Here is a 24,676-nt window from a genome sequence, read left to right on the forward strand (position 1 = left end):
ATTGGAGCCCGCTTGGGATTTCCAAGTTCGAGGAAATTGTTTCTCAGCTAAGGAATTTACTATCTCTGTTATGCTTCTTAAGAATGTAAGTATATTTTCCATTGGAAAAATAGGACTATTTCTGAAAGTAAGAAAAAAAACTTTTCCCCATATTTGCCTAGAAAGCAAAGGTTTTATATATATTATTAAAATAGTTATGTTATGTTCATCAGGAAGTTGATTACTTTAAATGAATAGAATACTTAATAATGTTTAATAATAATAATAATATATAATCTTTTAGTTTAATGTATTAGACTACCTTCCCAGGGTTTGAATTTTAAGAAACTTTCCTTGACCTAGAATTGGCTTTGGGTCATTCCAATGGGCTGTGGAATGCCTCAAGGATTTGCTTTCTCTCCTTATGAAGGAAAATTGTATACTTAAGGTATATGGGAAGCTCTGTCAAATAAGGAAATAATAATCATATTCTATTTATATATACACTAGAGGCCCAGTGCACGGATGGGGTTCCTCAGCCTGGCTGGTGATCAAGGCTTATTGGGGGGCAGGCCAGCAGGTGGAAGTGACCGCGGGGTAGGCTGGCTGCCCCTGCCACCCGATCAGGGCCATTAGGGGGGCTGGCCAGCTGGGGGGAGGGGCTGCAGGAGGTTGGCCGGTCAGCCCCCCGATGGGGGCCTTTGGAGGGGGCAGACCGGCAGGGGGGAGGGACCACAGGCAGTAGGCTGGCTGGCTCCACCCCCACCCCCCAATCAGGGCCATCAGGGGGGTTGGCTGGCCGGGGGAGGGGCTGCAGGAGGTTGGCTGTGGAAGGGCACTGACCACCAGGGGACAGCTCCTACATTGAGTGTCTGCCCCCTGGTGGTCATTGAGCATCATAGCAACTGGTCGACCGGTTCCGGTCATTTGGTTGTAATGGTCGCTTAAGCTTTTATATATATATAGATACTAAATACATTCTAATATGCTTTCATCTATAGATAATTGTTATTAGTTATAATATTGTGGAATATTGTATTTTGCAGAAAGGACAAGATTCCATGTCATTTGCATTGTAATCAAATCAATAATCATGTCATTTTAAATTTCTTCTCATTTGGAGACAGTCATTGTTTTGTTATGATGCATTTGAAAAAAAATAGTACATCTTCTGAGAGATCATGGAAAAAGACTGACATTTTCAGATAATCCCCTCAAATTAGATGAAAATTATTAGATCTCTATAGAGTATCTGGATTTATAAAAATACTGGCAAGAAAAATCAGTAGAAACAGAATTTGGTTATAGGACTGAATGAACTAAAAATAATTACAGTTTTTGTAATTATTGTTCACATAGCAATGAGTTTGTTTGCATGAATCCAATAAGAATCTGATTTCTTCATAACAAAACATAAGTCAGTTTCCAATTGTGGTTTTATTAACCAAAACTTTGCTGGAATGTCATGTCTGACAGAGACATGCCAGGACTCTGGATGTCACCAGAAAGGAATAAAGACTGACTATAGTACTATAGTATACTAAATTTACTACTATAGTATACTACTATAGTATAAACCCCTTGGATAAATAGCCTGGTACCTTGCTTGGTCACATGGCTCATGGTGGTCTTTCCAGGTAAGAAACGAAGGTTGCTTTCGTGAGAGATGACATGAAAGGAACCTCAAGACACCTGTGGGGGATTCAACTTAAGGAATGCACCCCAATTCTATAGGTATTTCAGGCAAAGCCTAATGGCAACTGTGTGGCTTGGCTCCTTTGCCCTAGGAATAAACTTTCTCATAAGATTCCAGCAAAGCATATTTTTAAAATATAGTCTATGTCAGTGGTTCTCAACCTTTTTAATGCTGCGACCCTTTAATACAGTTCCTCATGTTGTGGTGACCCCCAACCATAAAATTATTTTCGTTGCTACTTCATAACTGTAATTTTGCTACTGTTATGAATTGTAATGTAAATATCTGTGTTTTCCGATGGTCTTAGGCTCTACAGCAGCGGTTCTCAACATGTGGGTCATGACCCACATGTTGAGAACCGCTAGCAGGGTTGCCTAAGACTCTATGTAATCAACTATTATTCTTGTTGTGTTCATGCAAATAATTAGGCCAAATTATAAGTAGACTTAATACAGTAAATAGATTAGTCTTAATTTGGCTCTTTAATAAAAATGAGGGTGATTTTAAGAAGAAAAATTATTTCAACAGGAAATTATTAGAACTAAAATGCTTTTTCTTCCACCAGACCATTAGTCATAATTCTTGCTGTTCTAACTTTTGCCCAACAATTAATAAATTTATAGCACAGTTTCTCTTAACCAGGTAAGGAGCCCTACTCACACCTGGAGAATACCACCTCTAGGCACCAGTGCCATCTCCTTCTGTGTCCAGGCGTCATCGTCCCTCTGACAGAGAGCAAGGATCTCTTGGCTCTGAGAGAAACCTTCAACCCCTCATCAACAGGAAGCAGTTTCAGAAGGAAACCGGCATCCCCTTTCCTGAAAGAATTCAGAGCCAAAATCCTTGAGGGGGATATGGTAGGCAGTTAGACAGACATGAGCAGAGCAAGGACGATGGGCCAACTGGAGGAGAAATAGATGGAACCCTGAGATGTACTTCTCAACACTCCAACTGTTCTGAAGCTAGCAACAGAAGAACTGGTATAGAACTGACCTTCACATTTTGCTTTGTAAGAGTTAGGACACCTATTCCATTAAGTAATTGGAAAGAATTTATAGTTTTGATGTAATAGAAGATATAGAGGTGAAAAAAAAAAGAAAGTAAATTAACAAACTTAAGGGTTTGTGTAAGTTACAGAGGATCTATAAAGAATTAGAGTTCAGGAAGTAAAAATAGTAAGAAGTGATATAAAGAAAGGAATATAATAGGAAGAAAGGATATTAGAGTAGGAATACTTAATAGAAGGCATAAAGAATAGAGATACATTTTAAAGGAAAAGAAAGTAAGTTAAAGTTATAAGAAAGTTTATAAAAGTCATAGAAGGGTTATAAAGAGAAATCTTAAAAGAAATTTACTACTATAGTATAAGGTTGATAGATATCAACCAATCTACCTAATCAGAGGGGGGAATAATAAGGGAGACCTATAATCTTATAGATAGAGCACCTGTATTAATCTGAAAAATAATCATATTCCTTTAAATCTTAGAACACATATACTTATATGAATAGGGAGTTAAGTTTCTCAAATGTGAATAGGAAGTTAATTTTTTCTTTAAGTTTCTTTTTCAAGGCCTGTGAAGCAATTGGGGAGGTGACTCAGTTGTGAATCCATCAAGCAGAACCGATAAGCATGGTCAGACCGACCCATCAGGAGTCAAAATATCATCTCATCAACATCATCTCATCACCTGATGACTACGATAGCTGATGTCTGCAGACCCCAGGCCTGCATGTAGCTACATTCCTCAGCCTAGCCCCTTTCCCCTTTGTAGTCCTGTTCCCTACACCTTGCTAGAAGGCAGGATTTGATGCTTATAAATGCCCTGTCTTCTTAATCGGACTAATCATTACTATCATTATAATTCTCTTTGTTTTTCTTATAGTTTGTAAAATTGGAATGCAGTGAACACACTTCACGGACCCCAACATTCCAAAGCAGAAAGTTCGCGGCCTCCCTCTGTCTTCTGCAGCCAGCAAAATAAAATAGTGGGAGATGTGGGGAGGCATGGGACAGGAGTTGGCTGAAAGCGCCCTCCCCACCCCCGCCTGCCTTGACTTTTCCAAACAAGTCTAAGCCGCTGGGTGTTTACTGGAATCATTATGTTTAGTCTTTAGACATCCTTGCTTAAAGGACACTACAGATGCATGTGTCTTCTCAAGGATGCTTACCCTGCTGATAGTATCTAATAGTTAATTTTAGTTCAAGCTGTTGTTACAATAAAAGGAGGCAGGTGAATCGGGCTGTTTGGTTTCTCAAGCCAAGCAGTCCCTTAGCCCTCTATTTCACAGAAACGTGTGTCAGAGTAATCATTCAGCCCACACTCAGGGTCTGCCTGTCAGCCTTGGCACTGCCTAAGGTTTCTTCTAGGATTTTTATGGTTTCACGACTTACATTTAAGTCTTTTATCCATTTTGAGTTTACTCTTGCATATGGTGGTCTAGTTTCATTTATTTTTCATGTATCTGTCCAATTTCCCCAATGCCATTTATTGAAGAAACTGTCTTGACTCCATTGTCAAATATTAATTGAGCATAATGGCTTGGGTCAATTTCTGGGGTCTCTGTTCTGTTCCATTGATCTATATACCTATTCTTGTGCCAGTACCAAGCTGTTTTGATTATGGTGGCTTTGTAGTATAACTTGATATCCGGTATTGTGATTTCTCCAACTTTGTTCTTCTTTCTCAAGATTGCTGCAGCTATTCCGGGTCTTTTTTGGTTCCACATAAATTTTTGGAGTATTTGTTCTTGGTCTGTGAAATATGCTATTGGTATTTTAATACAGATTGCATTGAATCTGTAGATTGCCTTGGGTAGTATACACATTTTAATTATGTTGATTCTACCAATCCATGAACACAGTATATTCTTCCACTTGTTTATTTCTTCCTCTATATCTTTTTTCAAAGTCCTGTAGTTTTCCAAGTACAGGTCTTTTACCTCCTTGGTTAAGTTTATTCCTAAGTATCTTAATTTTTTTTGCTGCAATGGAGAATGGAATTGTTGGTTTAGTTTCTCTTTTTGAGAATTCATTATTGGTGTATAAAAAAGCCATGGTTTTTGGGTGTTGATTTTGTATCCTGCTACATTGCCAAATTCATTTATTAAATCTAGTAGTTTTTTGTGAGTGGAGTCTTTAGGGTTTGCTATGTGCAATATCATGTTATCTATGAATAAGGAGAGTTTTACTTCCTCCTTTCCAATTTTGATGCCTTTTGTTTCTTCTTCTTGTCTGATCACTATGGCTAGAATTTCTAGTACTATGTTGAATAAGAGTAGTGATAGTGGACATCCTGTCTTGTTCCTGTTCTTAGGGGAAATGGTTTTAGTTTTTGCCCATTGAGTATGATGTTGGCTGTAGGTTTGTCATATATGGCCTTTATCATGTTGAGATATGCTCCCTCTATCCCACTTTACTGAGGGCTTTTATCAAAAATGGGTGTTGGATTTTGTTGAATGCTTTTTCTTCGTCTATTAATATGATCATGTGAATTTTGTCTTTCAGTTTGTTTATGTGATGTATCACGTTTAATGATTGCAAATATTGTACCAGCCTTGTATCCCTGGAATAAATCCCACTTGGTCATGGATCTTTTTAATATATTGCTGGATCCAATTTGCTAATATTTTGTTGAGGATATTAGCATCTATGTTCATTAGAGCTTTGGCCTGTAATTCTCTTTCTTTGTAGTGTCTTTATCTGGTTTTGAAATTAGGATAATGCTGGCCTCATAAAAAGAGCTTGGAAGTGTTCCTTCCTCTTGGATTTTTTGTAATAGTTTGAGGAGTATAGGTGTTAGTGCTTCTTTGAATGTTTGGTAAAACTCCCCTGTGAAATCTTCCGGACCCTGGCTTTTGTTTGCTGGGAGTGTTTTGATTATTGCTTCTATTTCATCAGTTGTTATTGGCCTATTCAGGTTTTCTGCTTCTTCCTGATTCAGTTTTGGGAGATTGACTTTTTCTAGGAATTTGTCCATTTCATCCACATTGTCCAGTTTGTTGGCATATAGTTGTTCATAGTATTTTCTTACAATCCTTTGTATTTCTGTGGTGTCAGTGGTTATTTCTCCAAGTTCATTGCTGATTTTATTTATTTGGGGCCATTCTCTTCGTTTCTTGATGAGTGTGGCTAATGGTTCATCAATCTTGTTATCATTTCAAAGAACCAGCTCTTGGTTTCATTGTATCTTTAGTCTCTATGTCATTTATTTCTGCTCTAATCTGTATTATTTCCTTCCTTCTACTTACTCTGGGCTTTTCTTGTTGTTCTCTTTCTAGTTCTTTATATTGTAGGGTTAAATAGTTTATTGTTGATTTTTCTTATTTTTCGAGGTATGCCTGTAGTGCTATGAATTTCCCTCTCAGGACTGCTTTTGCTGTGTCCCAGAGATTTGGGGTTGTTGTATGTTCATTTTCATTTGTTTCCAGGAAGTTTTTTATTTCTTTCTTGATCACACTGATAACCCATTCATTGTTATTAACATGTTATTTAGTCTCCATATGTTTGAATGTTTTGGAGTGTTTTTACTGTAGTTGATTTCTAATCCATTCCACTGTGATCTGAGAAGATACTTGATATGATTTCAGTCTTCTTGAACTTGTAGAAACTTGTTTTGTGTCCTAATATGTGGTCTATCTTTGTGAATGATCCTGTGCACTTGAGAAGAATGTATATTCTGCAGCTTTGGGGTGAAATAAATGTCTATTAAATCCATCTGATCCAGTGTGTCCTTTAGAGTCACTGTTTCCTTGTTAAGTTTTTTCCTGGAAGATCTATCCAGTGAAGTCAGCAGGGTGTTAATTTCCCCTGCTATGACTGTATTGTTGTCTATCTCTCCCTTAAAGTACTCTAGGAAGTGTTTTTGTTTTTGTTTGTTTTTTTACATATTTAGGTGCTCTTATATTGGGTGCATATATGTTTGCCAGGGTTATATCCTCTTGTTGGATTGATCCCTTTAGCCCTTTAGTATTATGTAGTGACCTTTGTTGTCTCTTGTGATGGACTTCATTTTGAAGTCTATTTTGTCAGATATGAGAATTGCTACTCCAGCTTTTTTTCCTTTTCCATTTGCATGGAAAATTATTTTCCATCCCTTCACTCTCAATCTGTGTGTTTCTTTTGTTCTGAGGTGGGTCTCTTGTAGACAGCATATAGTTGGTCATGTTTTTGTATCCATTCAGCTACCCTATGCATTTTGATTGGAGCATTTAATCCACTTACATTTAAAGTTGATTATTGAGGGCGGCAATGGTAAGATATGTACACATATAATACCTTAATAAAAAAATTTAAAAAATAAAGTTTATTATTGATAGGTACTTATTTATTGGCATTTTAATTCTGTATGCCTTGGTTTCTCTCTCTATTTCTTCTTCTCATTACAGCTGTCCCTTTAGCATTTCTTGTAATGCTGGCTTGGTGGTGAAGTACTCCTTTAGCCTTATTTTTATTTTATTATTATTTTTTTTTGTCTGGGAAGATCTTTATTTGACCATCTATTTTGAATGATAGCCTTGCTGGATATAGTAATCTTGGTTTCAGATCCTTGCTTTCCATTACCTTGAGTACTTCATGGCATTCCCTTCTGGCCTGTAGAGTTTCTGATGAGAAATCAGTTGTCAACCTTATTTGAGCTCCTTTGTAGGTAACAGTTTTCTTTTCTCTTGCTGCCTTTAACATTCTCTCTTTGTCTTTAATTTTTGGCATTTTAAATCAGATGTGTCTGGGCATGGGCCTGTTTGGGTTCTTCTTACTTGGGGTTCTCTGTGCCTCCTGGACTTGTGTAACTTTTTCCTTTGCCAGGTTAGGGAAGTGTTCTGCCATTATTTCTTCAAAAATGTTCTCTGTTTCTTCCTCCCTTTCTGCCTCTTCTGTCACACCTGCTATGCAAATATTGTTACATTTCACATTGTCCCATAGCTCCCTTAAGCTGTCTTTCTGTTTTTAAATTGTTTTTTCTTTATGGTTCTCTGATTGAGTGATTTTTTTCAACCCTGTATTCTAATTCACTGATTCAGTCTTCAGCTTCCCCTAATCTGCTGTGTATTCCTTCCAATGTGTTCTTTATTTGTGCTATGACATTCTTTATTTCTGTTTTTATAGTTACTATATCTTTTCTCATGCTGTTGAGCATCTTTATCATCACTATTCTGAACTCTGTATCAGATAAATTTCTTATCTCCATTCCATTTAGCTCTTCTTCTGGAGAATTCTCTTGTTTTTTTATTTGGGGGTTGTTTCTTTGTCTCCTCATTTTGGCTACCTGTTTGGATATGTGACTATGTATTAGGTAGATTTGCTACACCTTTCAATCTCTAGTGCAGGACAGTGTCAATCACTGTTTCTCACTAATTAGGTCAGGCAAAGATTCAAAGCCTCCAGAGACTGCCTCTGTCTACAGACTGATAGGATTTTATCTTGTCTTACCCTCAGGCAGTCGTCCACAGGTGTGGCAAGAGTATTTTTTAATAGAGTGGGGAAGTTGCTTCTGCCTGGAGGCTAAATGTTATTCTCAGTCAGAGGGTGTTTTTCACTCCTGGAGTGTCAGCCTCATGGCCCTGATTCTCTTAAGAATTTCACTTCCCTCACCATCTGACTTGTCACTGCTCCTCCCAGCTCAAACTCCATTCCCTGGGTCATTGGAACCCCAAACCTCCTTGCTCCAGCTTGGGTGATGGGGCTGTAGGGCTGTAGGGAGAAGCTTCGAGAGCCACATCACATCCTCCCATGCCTGCATCGTCACACTTTCTGTCTCCTTCCATGTATCCAGACGTGGATGAGTGTGTGTGGGACCCACTGCTGTGTTAGGAAGGTACCTGCACCAACACAGACAGGAACTACACCTGTCATTTCCCCGTTGGACACGTGTTGACAGCCAAGGGTACTTCCTGTGAGGGTGGGTGTGTGAGTGGGGAAGTGAGTGTGAGTGGTTTGATTAAAATATTGGGAGTGTTTATGTGTGTATCTCTCTGAGTATGCACTTATTCACAGTGTGCACGTGTGTGTCAGTGCATCTGAGTGTTGCGTGCATAAGATAGTGGGAGTGTATATTCGTGTATACGTCTGTGAAAGAGAAAGTGGAAAACCAAGTATGCAAGTATAGGTCAATGTGTGTGTGTGTGTGTGTGTCTACGTAAGTGTGTATCTCAGTGTATTTACACAAGGGCAAATATGTTTGTGTATGAGTGGGTGTGAGGTGTGTTTGTGTGTGAGCCTGTGTGAACGTGCCTATGGGTACATCTGGGTGTGGATGTGTGGCTGCTGAGGGTGAGTGTATGAATATGTGAGGGTGTTTGTGTCCTGTAAGTGTACAAGAGGATGTGCATGTGTATCTGGGTGTGGGTGTGCTTGTACAAGGGTGGGTGTGTTTGTGTGTGAAAGTGTGTCTGTGTGTGGACTTGCATCCCTGGGTGTGGATGCCTGTAGCATGAGCTCATCAGCATGCATGTGTGTCCGAGTGTCTCAGAGTTGCGCAGATGGCAGAGAGAGCCCCTCACCCATCTGTGCACACTGGGTCCTAGTCAGCCATGTGCTACTTGGATGTTGATGAGTGCTCCCTGAGTGATGGGCTGTGTCCCCATGGCCAGTGCATCAGTGTCATTGGCACCTTGCAGTGCTCCTGCCATGCTGGCTTCCGGAGCACATTTGACCACCAGGCTGCAGGACTGAGACTGCATCCACCTGCCACACATGGATATCACCCTACCAGTCCCTGGTCCCAACCTCAACCTCCTGACCTCCTCCAGCCCCCCAGATCAGTCCTATGCTTGACCTTCTCCAGGCCCTGCCCCTCCCCTTTGACCTTGACCCCTGCAGACATCAATGGATGCCTCACTGGGAACGGTGGGTGTGCTGGTCGTTGTGCCGTGCACTGCGTTAACACTGAGGGCAGCTACCTATGTGGCTGCGGACACGGCTTCTCACTGATGCCCGATGGGTGGGTGTAGCCCGATGCGGGGGAGGGAGGTGTGTGCAGTCCCCTCCTACTATCTGGACGGGAGAGCCAAAGCAAAGCTAGCTAGATAAGGGACAGGCTACTGACCCTGTGGGAGGGTTTCTGGGGCTCCCCCTTCATCGCTGCTCGCCTGTAGCCCCGCCCCTATCCTGCTGCCCCAGACATGAACGAGTGTGAAGAGAACCTGGACATCTGTGATGGCGGATAGTGCACCAACCTCCCAGGAGGTCAGCATTGTTTGTGCTATGATGGCTTCATGGCCACACTGGACGTGAGGACAGGAGTTGGTGAGGAGCTGGGACTGCCAGGTGGAAGAGGCAGTGTCAAAACTCACACAACAGGCCTTCCTCAAGGAGGGTGAGACAGAGACCAGGTCCCATTCCTGTCACACATAGAGAGCAGGCTTTTCAGCAGCACTTGGTGGACTGCTCGTGGCCCCAGTGCCCTGAGCCTGCACCAAAGTTCATGGGATGTCTTTCATAGCAGCAGAGCTTACCAAACCTTGTTCCTTTGAAGTACATTTGTTCAACACTCACTGTATAGACAACACGTATCAGAGGCTCACACCCTGTTCCAAGGGCTGTATTTTATTTATTTATTTGAGAAATATCTCTTTAAATTTTTATTTATTGAGTTTTTAGACAGAGGGGGGGGGCATTGATTTGTTGTTCCACTAATTTATACATTCAGTGGTTGATTCTTGTATGTGCCTTGACTGGGGATTGAATCTGCAACCTTGGTGTGTCAGGACAATGCTCTAACCAACTGAGCCACTGAACCAGGGCCAAGAGCCGTATTTTACAATAGCCACTGACTGAGGTTTTTTAATTTGTTTGTTTAAATATGTTTTTATTGATTTTAGAAAGACAGGAAAGGAGAGAGAGATAGAAACATTGATGAAAGAGAAACATTGATCAGCTGCCTCCTGCAAGCCCCCTGCTGGGGATCGAGCCTGCAACCCAGGCATGTGCCCTGACTGGGAATCGACCAGAGACCTCTTGGTGCATGGGAGGACATTCAGTCCAGGCGCAACTGAGGGGTTGATGCAGAGGATGGTGAGCAAGATGGAAAGACACTCAGAATTATGTTCTCTGAGCCCTGTGTGGAGACCCTCTGCTATCTGGGCTGCGATGACTGTTTTCTCCTGGTTGGAGGTCACTAGGCTAGGGAGTGATGTGTACTGGGTGCCCTACTAGGACAGAGCTGAGGGCCAAGTGGGGGAATTTCCAGGAAGAAAATATATAGTAATTGCCTCCCAAGAAGTCATGCCCAGCGCAGTGCAGCTTAAAGAATTCCAGATCACAGGAGTCTTTAGGAAGCACTTAAGAAAAGGGACCAAAGATATTCAGGGAATGCTGCCTACTTCATACCTATATTGCAGATCCACATTGGCATAAAGGCTCTGAAAAGGTCTGCAGTAGCAAATCTGGTTAGCTTTGTTTAATTCCGTATTCTTTAAATGTATTTGGCCATAAAATCCTTTTGGAAATGCATGTCTGCTGCGCTCTACAAACCATTGAGGTAACACTCACAGCTGCCTGATGGTGGAACCGATGGGAGCTCCCCATCCCTGGAGATGGACAAAGGGTATCTGTGTGGCAGGGCACTCAGCAGTGCTGATGCAACTCCTCCGTGCTCACCTGCTTCCTCTCCCATCATCCCACAGATGTGAACGAGTGTGACCTGAACCTCCACATCTGCCTCCACAGACGCTGTGAGAACACAAAGGGTTCCTTTGTCTGTCCCTGCCCGCTGGGTTATGTCATCAGAAAGGGAGCTATAGGCCGCTCCAATGAGCTGGTGGTGAGAGTGCAGGTGGAGGGGGCTCTAAGGGACCAGCTCAGGAGTCATGAGGTCTGCCCTGTCCCTTGAGGCAGAGCATGGCAGACCTCATTCTTACAGATTTCTGCTGGTGAGGTTCATGTTCAAGCAGAAACAGGACCCAACTGAGAGTCCCTGGGGCTCCCCTTAACAAATAGCTCAGTGGGGAAGCCCTGGAGCCCGAAGTGTCCACAGCAACTTTCCCCAAAGCATGCAAGCCTGATGATTTTCAGTGATACAGGGACCAACATGTCAGCATTTTAGCAGCTACTGTTTTAGCTTCATAGGTTGCTGTAACCAACTACCACAAACCTGGTGGCTGAGAACCACCAGGATTTATTCTTTACCCAGAACAATAGCTCTGTAGGCCAGAAGTCTGAAATCAAGGTGTTGGTGGGGTTGGCTCCTCCTTGGGGGCTCAGAGGGAGAATCTGTCCCATGCCTCTCTCCTGGTTTCTGATGATGGCCCTCAGTTCTTTGTGCCCCTTGGCTTATAGATGCATCATTCCAAAATCTATTGGTATTGTCTCTTTCTATCTCCAAATATTTCTTTCAAAGGATACCAGTCATTGGGCCCACTGTCATCTAGCATGACCTCATTTAACTTAGTCACATCTACAAAGAACCTACCTGTATAATAAAAGCCTAGGTGGCGCGACACCCTTGTACGATGTCATCACAAGATGGCCGCCACAAGATGACCACCACAAGATGGCTGCCCTCATGACATCACAAGATGGCTGCCACAAGATGGCTGGCAGGGGAGGGCAATCGGGCCTGCTGGGGAGGGCAGTTGGAGGAAACCAGGCCTGCAGGGGAGGGCAGTTACGGGCAAGCAGGCCTGCAGGGGAGGGCAGTTGGGGGCAATCAGGCAGGCAGGGGAGGACAGTTGGGGGCAATCAGGCCAGCAGGGGAGGGCAGTTGGGGATGATCAGGCTGGCAGGGGAAAGCAGTTTGGCAGTGAATGGGCCGGCAGGGGAGGGCAGCTGGGGGCTATCAAGCCAGCAGGGGAGCGGTTAGGGGGCGATCAGGCTGGCAGGCAGAAGCAATTAGGGGCAATCAGGCAGGCAGGTGAGTGGTTAGGAGCCAGCAGTCCTGGATTGTGAGAGGGATGTCCAACTGCCTAAACCGGCAGTCAGACATCCCCTGAGGGGTCCCAGATTAGAGAGGGTGCTGAGGGACACCCCCCATGCATGAATTTTGTGCACCGGGCCTCTAGTTTCCAAATAAGGTCCTATTCCCAGGTTCCAGAAGTGAGGACTTACTAGTAAACATATCTTGTGGGGGATCACAGGGCCTATCTGTTAAAATTATACAATTATTTTAACACATATCAGGCTTAAACATTATGTGAAAGCATCAAATCCTTGACTTCTAGTGACGTGATGTTGACATAAAATTTTCTTTGAAAATCCTATATAATAAAAGAGTAATATGCAAATTAACCATCACTCTGCTACACCCACAGGCCACGCCCACAGGCCACACCCACCAGCCAATCAGGAGCGAATATGCAAATAAACCCAACCAAGATGGCTATGGCCACAGAGAGCAGGAGGGAGGCTTGGGTTTCCCCAGCAATGGAGGAAGCCAAGCTTTCCACCTGCCCTTGCTGGCCTAGGCCTCCACTCAAGGCTACAAAGTTTCAATGACAGAAGATACATAAACCCAAACAGAAATGGCGGCAGCCACGGAGCTAGAAAGAGCAGGAGGCTAGGGTTGCCCCCAGTGACGGAGGAAGCCAAGCTTTCCACACATCCTGGCCAGCCCAGGCCTCTGCTTAAAGCTACAAAGTTTCAATTATAGAAGATACATAAATCCCCCAAAAAATGGCTGCCCCCACGGAGCAAGCAGAAGGCTTGGCTCCGCTCCAGGCTACAAAGTTTCAATTGTAGAAGATAAATAAACCCCAGATACCAGGGCCTCCTCTTGGGTCACCAGGGGGTGTGGCCGGCCTGCAAACCACCACAGGCCCCTTGCCCAGGTCGCCCCACGCCCCAAGGGAACCCCCACCCTGATCCGGGACACCCTTCGGGGCAAACCAGCTGGCCCTCACCCGTGCACCAGGCCTCTATCCTATCTAATAAAAGAGTAATATGCAGATTGACCATCACTCTAACACACAAGATGGCTGCCCCCATGTGGTCAAAGATCCTGCCTCCATGTGGACACAAGATGGCCACCACAAGGTGGCCTGCAAGGGAAGGCAGTTGGGAGGGACCAGGCCTGCAAGGGAGGGCAGTTGGGAGGGACCAGGCCTGCAAGGGAGGGCAGTTGGGGGCGATCAAGCCTGCAGGGGAGGGCAGTTAGGAGTGACCAGGCCTGCAGGGGAGGGCAGTTAGGGGGGACCCAGGCCTGCAGGGGAGGGCAGTTGGGGGCGATCAAGCCTGCAGGGGAGGGCAGTTAGGAGTGACCAGGCCTGCAAGGGAGGGCAGTTGGGAGGGACCAGGCCTGCAAGGGAGGGCAGTTGGGGGCGATCAAGCCTGCAGGGGAGGGCAGTTAGGAGTGACCAGGCCTGCAGGGGAGGGCAGTTAGGGGTGACCAGGCCTGCAGGGGAGGGCAGTTAGGGGTGACCAGGCTGGCAGGGGAGCAGTTAGGCATCAATCAGGCTGGCAGGGGAGTGGTTAGGGGGTGATCAGGCTGGCAGGCAGAAGCGGTTAGGGGCAATCAGGAAGGCAGACAGGCGAGCAGTTGGGAGCCAGCAGTCCTGGATTGTGAGAGGGATGTCCGACTGCCCATTTAGGCCCGATCCCACCGGGCTTAAACGGGCAGTCAGACATTCCTCGAGGGGTCCCAGATTGGAGAGGGTGCAGGCTGGGCTGAGGGACACCTCCTCCCCCATGCACGAATTTCATGCACCGGGCCTCTAGTATATTTACATAAGTGAAAATGGAAGCAGTGGAAAGAAACGTTCAGTAAACAGTAGCTCACTTAGATGGTGTATGAGTGTTGCAGAGAATATAAAGGTGATGCTGAATTGCTGGTTCAGAAGGCTTTAAAGAGGTGACATGTACATCAGGACAATTACTCTTTTTAAATTTTTTTATTTTTCAATTACTAGTACAGTTAATATACAACATTATATTCATTTCAGGTGTAGGACAGTTACTCTTAATGTCTACTTTAAGTCTCTCATGCTGCCATTTTTTTATTTTTTTTAAATATTTTTATTGACTTCAGAGAGGAAGGGAGAAGAAGAGTGATAGAAACATCAGTGATGAGAGGGAATCATTATTGGCTTCCTCCTGCATGCGGCATGTGGCCTTGACTGGAATCGAACCCAGGACCCTTCAGTCCTCAGGCCGATGCTCTATCCACTGAGCCAAACCAGCTAGGGCTCATGCTGCCATTTTAGATTATTTCTAAGGGGTGCTGGGAGTCATGCCTGTTAGGTTTTGGGGTTTCCCTCTTGGCTCTGGTAGAAGTTCCTGGAGTGATGGGCAGACATACCTGGCTCAGCCCTGTCCTTTATTCTTTCCCCTACTACTGCACTCAAAGCCCTATTCTACAAGCCCCAGGCCTTGTGGGGGTGCTGTGTCCCTCTCTTGGTCCTGCCCCTTCTGTAACTGGGTCCCTGTCCTCTCAGATGTGGACGAATTTGAGCTTGGATGACATAGCGGTGATGGCCATAATTCCTGCCTCTACTTCCTCTGGAGTTTCAGCTGCAGGTGCCAGCCAGGCTGGGTAGGTGATGGCTTTGAATGCCACAGTGAGTGCCTGGGGGCAGGAGGTTTGGGCAGAGAAGCTGAGTTAGGTTGGGGGCAGGACTTAGGGGTGCCGATGGGGAATGTTCAGGGCTGAGATTGGGGGTCTGCCTCCTGCAACCCACTAATGCACACATACAGGGGGCTGTGGGCCCTGTACCCTGCAGATCTGCATGAATGCACCTTCCAGGAGCACCAGTGCAGCCTGAGCACCACCTGCCTCAATGCCTCCGGCTCCTACCACTGTGCCTGCCGCCTGGGCTTTGCTGGGAACCGCTTCTCCTTTGAAGGTGAGATCTGGGAGGGGTGGGAGGGCAGGAGGGGCCCGAGAGGGCAGCTATGGGGGCTGGATTCCGAGGTGGCCACTGTGGTCAGTGGTTTCCTGACTCACATTGACTCACCCAGGGCTCAGTGAGTGCTGGAGAAGATGTGCCTCCAGCCAGCGCGGCTACAGGCCAAACCCAGCTACCTGGGGCAGTCTTCTCCCTTGGGCTCTAAATACATGCAGCCTCCTGAATGTGGGGACCAGGAACAACTGCCTACTTGCCAGTGACCTTCCACTATGGATCCTGAATGTCTAGGTTTCCTGACTGCTCCCTGGCTGGAATCCCAGTGACCAGTTCCCTTTCCACTTGCTCCCTGGCCCTGACTTGGTCACCTGCCCACCTAGTTGGGGTCTGAGTTCCCAGTGCTACTGGAACCTCATGTGACAGTGAAGGGTTCGAGTGACCAGAGCCATCGGCCCACCCTGCGTGAGTCCTGGCCAGCTGGCTCCAGCCCCTCTGCCTCTTGGGGCCACTCATACAGGGACAAATGTGAGAATGGACAGTGCCTTCATATCCCCGGTGGGTACCATTGCAGATGCGAGATGAGCTCCACCCTACAGAGGACCACTGTGCCTGCCAGGGTTGGGGACAGAGCAGGCGAATCCCCACAGGCAGGGCAGGCTGACCTAAACCCCCACAGGCATGGATGAGTGCGTCTTGGGAAACCTCTGTGTTCAGGAGTTGGCGTCATCCAAGCATCCTGCTGTTGCTCACTGGGCCGGGCCTGTGGCAACTCCTGTGACCTGTGTCCTATGGCCAACACCAGTGAGTCCCAAAGTGTGAGGGACAGGTGAGCACTGATGCCTGAGCCACAGAGACCAAGCTCTTGCCTGGGCTCCCCAGAGCATGGGGGTGGGGGTCATCCCTGCTGAGGGAAGAACACTAGGAACCAGAGAGGGAGGGACTTGCCCTGAATCACAGTGTATTCTTAGCAGTTCATTATCTGGGCCTTTCTTCAAGGTGTCCTTCTGTCATCCCTTCCTGCAAATTCTTCTCTGTATGTTATATTCACTCACTCGCTCATCACATTGACTACCTGGCTACCACTTCCAAACACTGGGGTTCCTTGGGGCTGGAGACCCAGAAAAGGACCAGTCACAGTGGCTGTACAGTGTCCTTCACCAATAAACCAATGGCCCCGAGACTGAGAGTAGAGCCATTGTAAGGGTCTGTTTCAGGCACAGTGATGGCACGCGCACACACACACAGACACACACACACACAGATACTGGGCCTCCGAGGATTGGCCAATGTCTCCTGAAAGGCTAAGGAGATACAACGATGTAGTTGGTATGGTAAAGGGATGCAGGACATACTCTTGAGCCTTTCTTAGGAGTCCTCCCCTCCCTGGGGTTTGCTAAAGTGCCCTGTCCCTTGGCACCTCACAAGAGCCTGCCTCCTTTCCAGCTGAGTCTAGAACCTTATGCCCAGGTGGCAAGGGCTTCCGGTCCAACCTCATCACTGTCATTCTGGAAGGGGAGATCTTGGCAGATCATCCATCATGCACCCACTGATTGACCTTTCTTTCAAAACTACCTCATCAGAGCCTAAGCGGGCAGTGGAAGGGGGGCACCAGATCCTCCTGCCTGGAGGCCCAGCAATGAGACCAAACTGTGCTTTTAGTTTGTGGTGATTTTTTGTTTTTTTCTTTCAGCTATCTCTTCTTTCATGGATCATTGTTGACCCATCACATGTATTTATCCATCCGCTCACCTACCCATCCATCCATCCATCCATCCATCCATCCATCCATCCATCCATTCATTCATCTACTCACCTATCTACTCACCCACCCATCCATTTACTCATCCATCTTCTTGTCCATTGACCCAAATGCTAATTCACTCAACCACTACTTTTCATATCTATCCACCCACGCACCGATCCATGATGCATCCATCCATCCTTCTATGCACAGGGCATGATGAGATTAAAGAAGTCCATTGAGAAGTCCATGTGATGGATGGAGGGATGGACTATCAGATGAAGGAAAAGGTGATGAATTCAGGTGACACTGACCCAAGAGAGTCTGGGTATTGTCTCCAAGACAGACCCTAACCTGCCCTTCAAATATTTAGCAGCTCCCAGATATTTTTGAAGAAGCAGGACTAGTTCCTCTAGAGCCCTGGAGATCCCTGGATAGGGCATGGGTGTCCCTTGAGTCCTCTGCTTGGGTCTGGCTTCCAAGTTCGGCCTCGGCCTTCTCACTTCCTGACAGGTATTGATGAGTTCCAGGTGCAGCCAGGACTCTGCCAGAGAGGAGACTGTGTCAACACTTTCAGCAGCTTTCAGAGTGAGTGCCCACCTGGCTATCACCTCCATTTGGTCACTTGCATGTGTTAGAGTGAGCCTGGACCCTGCCTGCCCACCCTGCCTTCTCATAAAGCCTTATCTCAGGTACTGGGGCCTGAAATGCCCTACGAGCCTGTTCACCTGCCTTGCTGCTGAGGCCCATTGGATGTGTGGGGAAGGCTGCAACAAAATACTCATCTATACTCTGCTCTGCTGCCTCCTCCTCCTGGCTGCCTGACTCTGGACTTATTCCCACTCAGAAATGACCTGGCTTTATACAGAAGTCATGCCCTTCTCCCTTTGGGCAAAAGATGACAGAGGCCCAGAGCTAAAAGTGAGAAGGCAAAGACACAGAAGGAACAGTTTCACCTTTCCTTCAAGTATCGCTTCACTTGTCTTATTGTTCTCATTTGAGCATCATAGTAACTATCAACAGTTAACTGGTGTCTGTGACTGTGCATTACCACTGTCATGAGCACCCATATTTGTCATTCATTAATTCATTCATTCATACATTCATCACAACAGAGATATTCCTTTTACGATTTCATTTTTCAGATGTAGCAACCAAGGCTCAAGGAGGTTAAGTGGCTTATTGAGAGGTACCAGCTAATAAGTGATGGGAACTGGCTTTTAGCCCAACCATTCTGATCCTTGAGCCTGAACTCTTTCAATGCAATGTACCAAATTCATTTATTCACCCATCAATCCATTCTTTTTCTTTCAACAATATTAGCTGAGCACATATATGCAGCCCGACACCAACATCAACACACAAGGATAGCATACCTTTTGCTCTGAGCAGCACTGTTTAGAAACTCAAATGGTGAAGGAAGGGAAAGATTTAAGATCAAAACACCTATTTCCTCTGTATGTGGAGGTGGGAGCTGTCAATCCAGATTCAGAACCCAAAATGCTTGAAAAATATCTCTTCCCTTCCTGCCACCCTTATCCCATAGAATATCAAGGAAAAAAGAGAATCGACATCAACAAATAGGACCGTGTGCCAAGTTTTTTGAATGTCACAGGGATGGGAGGCTTTAACCTGAATGCTGACCTTGGATGTGTAACCTTGTAGGGTCAGTTTGTGCAATTGAAAGCTGCAGCCCTTGCAACCCTTTCCAGCACTCAGACTCAAGGGCCCTGTATTCCAAAGGGCCCGGCTTGCTTTAATTCTTTACCGTCTCTATCTTGACATTTTTTCATATATTTTGAGCAAGAAAGCTCTTTTGCACTGAGCAAATTCTGTCTCCAGTCCTTGCCAAAGAGTTTGTCTCACTCTTGGAATCACTGATTCATATGCTAACACTATGTTGACTTTTTGAGGAACTGCCAAATTGTGTTCCCCAGTGACTGCACCATTTTACATTCCCACCAGCATTGTACAAGGGTTCCTGTATACTTATTTTCCATTGTTTAAAGCTATACCATCTTAGTGGGTATGCAGTGGTATCTCATTGCACTGATCTGTAGTTCCCTAATAACTAATGAAGTTGAGCATTTTTTCATGTGCTTATTAGCCACTTGCATATCTTTTGGAGAAATATCTATTCAAGTTTTTTGCCCAGTTTTAAATAGGGTTGTTTTTTTAAAATTGTTGAGTTCTGAGTGTTTTTTATATATTATGGATATAAGACTCTTGTCATATATGATTTGCAAATAGTTTCTCCCATTCTGTGGTTGTCTTTTTACTTTCTTGATAATGTCCTTTGATGCACACTGGTTTTAATTTTGATGAAGTCCAATTTATCTGGCTTGTGTTTGTTTTTTAGCTTGTGCTTTTGGAGTCATATCTAAAGACCTGCTAAATACAAGGTCTTTAAGATTTACCCCTATGTTTTCTTCTAAGTGTTTTAGCTCTTACATTTAGTTCTTCTATGTTGAGTTGATTTTTGTTGTTGTTGTTGTTGTTGTTAATCCTCACCCAAAGATATTTTTTCCATTGATTTTTAGAGAGAGTGAAAGGGAAGGTGCACGCACAAAGGGAACAGGGGGAGAAAGAGAGAGAGAGAGAAAGAGAAACGTTGATGTGAGAGAGACACATCCATAGGTTGCCTCCCACACGCACCCTGATCTGGGTCAGGGGTCAAACATGCAACCCAGGTACGTGCCCTTGACAGGAATCGAACCTGAGACCCTTCAGCTGAGGGCTGATGCTCTAACCACTGAGAAAAACCAGCCAGGGCCCAGCAGGGGCAGTTTCTGAAGATTCTCTTCCTGGCCAATAGATGGGTGACTGTCTTCTCATGCACATTCACAGGGTAGAGAGAAAGCAAGCTAATCCCATCATAGCCACCACCCCCCATGACCTCATCTAATCCTAAGCACCTCCCAAAGGCCCCATCTCCACTAGGGGTTCAGCATACAAATTTAAGGGAGTCACAAACATTCAGTCTGTAACACTGGCTGACATCCTATGATTGTCAGGTTTCCATGAGGACAGAGCACAACAGTTATCCCGAGTCACTTTCCCATGAAAAGGAAAAGGGATTTTATTATTATTTTACTCCCCTGCCAAGCACTGTCCTAAACCCTTTACATGATTAGGTTAATTTAATTCTCAATGAGTGGGTATTGTTACCTGCATGCTATAGCTAAGGAAACTGAGGCAGAGAGCGGGAGGGTAAGTCAGGCCACACAGCTTTGAGGTGGTGCAGATTCAAATGAGATTCAAATGAAGTTCTATATGTGTGTGATCTCAGATGTCTGTGGCAATTCTGTGAGGCAGGAACTGTTACAGATCTCATTTCACAGAGGGGCAAACTGAGGCACTGAGAGGATAAGTGACTTGCTCAAAGCTATACATTTGATCAGGTGGTAGCCCCAGCGTCATGGTGCCTGACATTTTCCCCTAACCCCCAGGTGGCCCTGCCCATTTTCTGTCCTCTGCAGATAATGTGAATGCTTGGCCCAGCCTGCCCTTTATGGCACCTGTGGACGCTGCCACAATGCTCGAGGCAGCTTCGGCTGTGACTGCTATCAAGGTTTCACCCTGGACAGCTCAGGGTGTGGCTGTGAGGGTAGAGCTGGGCTTTGGGTGGAGTCTAGGCCTGGGAGGTGATCCTGAAGGATGCTGGGTGAGACCTTTATCCAGACTGGGCAAAGGTGAGGGGCTTGAGTGGGATGTACCCAAACTCTCAAACCCTGGGGTGTCTGCACACGGGCAGGCCTGTGCACACATGTGTATACACATGCACAGAAAATGGGCACAGAGCCCCAGCAGCAACTGTACATGTGTACACACAAGCTCACATACACTGTGGTATAATTGTCCTCATGGCACTCCTGCATGATTGCACATCCACAGGATGGATGCACACTTCTTTAATGACGTGCACATGAGCACAGCTCACACCTATGTCCACAAGCCCAGGCACCCTTGTGCATCCATATATCCAATATGCATGTGTGCAAGCACACGTTGACATCCCAGCATGCACGCAGGCTTGTACATGCACTCGCCCCTGGGTACACGAAAGTACATTCATATACTCTGAGTGCATGCAGGTTCACACGTCTCTGCCCAGTTAAGCCAAGGATGCATGTTCCCGTGCGTGCGCGCGTACACACACGCACACACACACGCAGACACACTCCTGGAGAGGTTCACACACAGCCACACTGACACATTTGCATGACACCACTTGCGCCCAGGAGCAGTGTGGCTACAGATGAATTATGGGGGTGGCAGGGGAGGCCTGCTGCCTCCACCTCCATCCTGGCGTAGGCACTGTCTTCAGCCTGAGCTTCAGCCCCAGATCTCAGAACACTCCGGATGAGAAGAGCTGCTCTCACCTAAAGCCTGCTGTGAGTGCAAGATCAAGGGCCTCCCCCCATAGCACAGCACGTACAGGGACCACCAGGTGCCATGGAGAATGCACTCGGTGTGGCAGTACAGTCAGTAGTGGGGACAGTCAGAGGATGAGCCAAAGGTGGGAACACCAGACTGTCAAGCTCGTCCCAGCGTTGTGGTACCTGCCTAGGCCTTCCTCCACTTCCTCAGCTCCTGGATTCCCCTTGGGCTCTCTGGGGTAAACAAGCCCCACAAGCACCCCACTTCACTCGCGGTAATGAGTCAGATACCTTCCACATAGACTCTGGCCAGGCGTGATGCCCCCCATGATCCTTTCCATGGCACTTGGATGCCCCCCAACCTTATTTGCACCCCAGAACTTGTCACCCCTCACCTCTTTGCTGGCAAAGCCTTCCCTCAGAGCTCCTCTGAATTTAGCACCCATGGGGCCCAGAGTAGCCAGTTTAATCCCTTTGTTCATTCATAGGTTAGTGGTCCTCAATCACTTCTCTCCTCTCCCCCTTCAGATCCTCCTCCTCTGTACCTCTTTCCTGCACCTTTGACGTGTGGAACTCTTGAAGCCACCTCAGCTCTAGAAATCTCCCCACACTCTCAGAGACAGCAGAGCACCTGTAGCTTTGTCCCTCTTGTCCTCTAGGGCCACTCCAGCCATGACCCTGACCCCAGGTTGTGTAGAACAGTGATTTTGTCCCTGAGGCCACTGCGGGCCAGCCTTGCCATCATCCCCCAAGGGATCTGAAAGCTAAACATTTATTAAGTGCCTGCTGGATGCACACACTACTCCAAGCACTCTGCATTCATGGCCTCTCAATGTTTACCACAGTCTTGAGAGGTGTAGATGCCTCTATCCCCATTTTACTAATGAAGAAACTGAGGCACTAAGAAGTTAGGTCACACTGCAGTTCTGCTCACATTGCAGAACTTAAAAGTGGCCAAGCAAGGGATTCCAGAGTGGTAGCACATGGCCTTTTCTTTACCAGCAGCCTTGGTCTTCACGACCAGGCATCCTAGGCCCCTCTGCAGTCACTACCCTCTGAGACCACCACGTTATGCTATTTCCAAAAATAATTGAGCACAGAGGCCATTACCCACATCTGGGACCAAACTTCTTCACTCCAAAGGTTTTTCTGAACACTTACTGTGCACTGGGAACTGTAATGGAGCAACAGTAAACAGCAAAAAAAAAAAAAAAAAAAGTTTCTGCCCCCATGGGGCCGATACTCTAAAAATAGGGAGACAGATAATGTAGAGGGCTGCCTGGGAAGGCACATGGGCATTTCTTTAAATTGTTGTCAGCTGAGCCCGAGGCGACTGGCAGAGCCGCGTCTCGGTTATGCCCTCCCCAAGAAGGTGGGGGGCGTTATCAGTACTGACTTTTTACCTTTGTCCAGGTGCTGGGGAGCGGGCTTTGATATGTAAATCCAGGCAAGCACCAGGAATACTAGGGCGTACTCAAGAATGCAAATAAGCTCCTTTGATCCTAAGTTTTGGTGATACTTCCTGGTATTTGGGGGTATAAAATAAATGTGCTGCGTGGGCTCCGGGGTCCCTGCCTCTCCATCAGAGAGGATGGCGTCCCACCTGGCTCCCAGCTTTGTTTCTATCTTTCTATCTGGACTCTTTCTTTCTTTTATTTCTTAATCCCCAGCTCCTCCACTCAGGAACCAGACCTGTTCCTTTTCCATGCTGGACGCGGAAAAGAGAGAACACCTCTACAGATAAGATACAAGTAAAACATTGTATTTTGTAACACATGATAAAATATGATACATGATAAATGCTGGGGAAACAATGAAGGCAGAACTAGGATATGAATTGGATCTGAAGGGCTTTTAATATTAGATTAAATATGAGTGGATTACTTTGCCCTGTTTTTTCCCTTTTGTTTTTTTTTAACCTCTTGCTGGAAAAAAACAGTGACTGTATGTGTTATCCCATTGTTACCATTATTTTCTGTAAGCTTTGCAAGGGCAGGGTCATGTGTCTGTAAGGCTTGCCACTGTGTCACCAGCCCTTCCTTGATTCTCAGAGGGAAAGGAGTGGTTGTCTGGATTCTGTGACTTTGCCTGCAATACCCACAGACTGCCAGTAGGTGCTAATAGGAGCACATGTCTGCAACACTTAATGGGCGGGACGGAAATCTCCAGAACTCAGGGGTTAGGACACAGGAATAGCTTTCACTTTTAATGCAACAGCAAAACACCCCGGCAGCATATCAATTAGGCAAAACAAACACAGCACTGCCCGGAGTAAAGGAGAAGAAAACACAGTTAACCTCCTGTGTGACTGAATATGGCATCCAGCCCTGGTTAGTCTGCCATCGCGGCTGGCTGACTTAATCAGAGCCCTATCTGGCTGCCAGGACCAGGAACATACTCACAGGAGCTCAGATAAAGCAGAGTTTGTCATCTGCACACAGAGGGCTCTCAAAAAGCCCAGATGCAGAAAGTGCAGCGGGCCTCCAGGAACCGGAAAGCTATCTGGCAACTCCTCTCTAGCCCAGCCGGATCTTGTGTTTCTCTCACTGTGTTGGGTCAGGCATCCTCTCGTAGGCTGGCTTCTGCTACAAGGCCCTTAGTCATAATTCCAGCCACCTCATCCACCTTTGGGATCTGACGCTGTCTGACTGAGTCTTATATAGGACTCTTAGGTCATATCCTCAATCCTCTCTGCCCAGACTGGCAGGAATCTCACTAAAGCCCCTCTACTGAGATTAGGAGTCTGGAGTTAGTGTGTAAAACTGGCGGCCTACCTTCCCTCTTTGCTTTCCATCTGAGAACCAGCCTCTGATTTCATGCCTCTATCTCTAGCCCACGTGCTGTCCATTGGCCTTGTGGATGGAGGGCTAGACAGAAGTCAAGGGCAGAGGCTGTTCTGTGTTTTCCTCCTCTTTAGAGATTGGCTAAAACCTACCCTTGGCCATGACTTCGTGGCCCCCTATTTACCGCATTCCAGTTCTGCCAGCCTCTAACCATCATCCACTTGGTTTTTCTTCCCCAGGTGAACCTAGCCAGCTTTGATGTGGAGGTCCTGCTGACCTTGGGCTTGAATCTCTTGTGCCTGGGCTAGGCCAAGCACATCCTGGAG

This window comes from Plecotus auritus (genome assembly GCF_963455305.1).
Source record: "Plecotus auritus genome assembly, chromosome: 6".
Classification (NCBI taxonomy): Eukaryota; Metazoa; Chordata; class Mammalia; order Chiroptera; family Vespertilionidae; genus Plecotus; species Plecotus auritus.